Here is a 2,415-nt window from a genome sequence, read left to right as displayed (position 1 = left end):
TCGAATTTTATTATTTAGTTTTATTTCTCAGTCCTGTCCCGGAAATTCTGTCTCGAATGAGATAAGTTGGAACAAACCTCCCCGCCCTCCTCCTCCCTCTGTTATCTCCTGAGTGCTGCCTTGGAAGGAGCTGCCAGGATTCTGCTCGAGGCTCACACCGAAACGGCGGGAAATCTCGGGGAATCAGGGCATGGGGCCAGTGGGCTCTGCAGTCTCCACAGACGTTCAGTGACATGATGGCATGAATACCCCATTTTCCAGAGACACTTACTCTCACCCAAGGGTCACAGCTAGTCAGTGGCAGAGCTGAGATTCACACTCATGTCTTCATGCTTCGGAACTCATGTCCACACTGCCTTTGGCTGAACTGGGGGCTCAGGTGCCAGTGTGGTAGGCAAGAGCACACTTGTCAGCTCTCCATGTGGTGCAGCTGGCCTGCAATGCCTGCCCCCAGCAGAGAGAGGTCTGGGGTGGAGGGGCAGCTGAGGTGGTCTTGGTGAGTGGCAAGGTTTTCCAGTCTGTATTTCTGACTGGCAACTTCCTTGTGGATCTGTGGCAGGAGTGGACTTGTGTTCTTGTTTCTAGAATCACGGCCTTGCCTTGGCTGGAATTTGAGAGTGAGGCTTCCTAGAACCCCTGGCTTCTCCCTCAGTGTCTGCAACTATACAGACTGCACAGTCAAAGCCCAAACTCTTGGCTCTTGGAACCTCAGGTCTTTATCTATAAAATGAGGGACACGGTGAACATTTGACAGCATCGTGGTAGTGAACATGGATGATAGGGACCAGAACCTTAGTTTCAGTCCTGTCTGTGACGCTAGCTGTGTACATCTAAGGAGTTACTTAACCTCTCTGTGCCTCAGTTTTCTCCTCTGTAAAATGAGGATAATAATTGCACCTACCTAATAGGATTGTCATGAGAACCAATACATATAAACACAGGAAACAGTGCCTGGGCTACTATTAGTCTACCTCATGGAGTTGTTGGGAAGCCAGTTTGAATGGAGCAGGGCCTGCTGTGCTCGGCAGGAAGCAAATGCTCAGAAACTGTTTGCTTTTCGATTGAGGAGGGGAGGAAGGAGATGGGGTCGCAGGGAGAGCACTGTGATAGATAGACCACTGGGCTGGCTGTGGGAACTTGGGCCACCCAGCTAACCTGTCTGAGTCCCACTTTTGGTGGTTGCTGGTTTATTTTTGGTCATTCATTCACAAGAACACATACAAAGACATGAAATTACATATAATGCATTACAAAATGAGAGCCGAGGCAAGTATAAAATTGAACCAATTCTAGGTAGAAAATGAGAACAGATATGTTGATCTTATAGTTATTGATATTGGCCTGTAAATCTGGCTCTGGGCTTCCTGGCAGACAAGTGAAAAGGGAAATAGATTTATTCCATAATTTCTTTGTTCGGGGTAAGAGGCTTGGCAGCTTCTCACGGAAAGCACATTCTTAACTGGCATTTGGAGCTAAAAGAAATTTATTGTACCAGCCTCATGGAAGTTCCCAGACCTCAGTTTCCCCAGATGCAAAAAGGGGGATGAGACCTTGCTTTCTTGGCTCTCTGGCTGATCACAGGGATTGGGTGGGTATAAATTACCTGGTGCATGCCTGGTGTGTAGTGAGCACCGGAGGGCATGGTTCTCATCACTCTGCTCTGTCATAGCTAGCTCCTCTCAGTTTCTGAGCAAAAGCTGAAGTCAGCACAAAGTCAGCCCAAACATGCCCAGCTGTGCCGAGAGTACAGTTCTGCTGTCAGAAGCCAGGCGGCCGGGCGGGGGCACGGGGGGCGGGGTGGCGCGGGGTGTTGTGTGTGTGCGGTGGAAGCTGCTTAATAATAGGACAGATGCCAAGGCCAATGGGGCACTTTGACAAAATGAGACTGGCACATGGCATTGTGCATAAGCCCCATAAACAAGTAGCGGGGTTGGAGGACAAGTTTAGGGCCCATTTAGCGGGGCATCTCTGCAGTCAGACGTAAGGTTGAATTCTGGGAGGGCCGTGGAGACAACGTGGGGGATGGGAGGTGATTATGGAGGATAGGGAGAGGCAATGTTCAGTGTATCCACAGGTGTGTAGCATGGCCCTTTGGTGGTCAGCGTTTTCAGGGAGAAGTCACATGGGATTAAGCAACCATGATGTCCCAGTGGGTGTAAGGATCCCCATGAGGCACCTTAGAGGTGCAAAGTGGCTTCAGTCACTTCCCTTGGGTACGATTTGTTTAATAGAAGCTTAGAGCTTCTCAGCACTTACAGGTGCTGACGGGGGCATCACAATATTGTGAAATTAAGCAGCAAAGCCGACTTCATTACCAGTTTACCTGGCGAGGAGGCAGCTGCCTTAGTTAGCACCGATGGTTGGGTATGACAGAGCTAAAATTGAACTTGGCAATTACCGCTCGTGAGCGGTTCT

The sequence above is a fragment of the Pteropus vampyrus genome, unplaced genomic scaffold (genome assembly GCF_000151845.1).
Source record: "Pteropus vampyrus isolate Shadow unplaced genomic scaffold, Pvam_2.0 Scaffold147, whole genome shotgun sequence".
Lineage (NCBI taxonomy): Eukaryota > Metazoa > Chordata > Mammalia > Chiroptera > Pteropodidae > Pteropus > Pteropus vampyrus.
The sequence above is the reverse complement of the archived record's forward strand: the minus strand, read 5'-3'. Positions refer to the sequence as shown.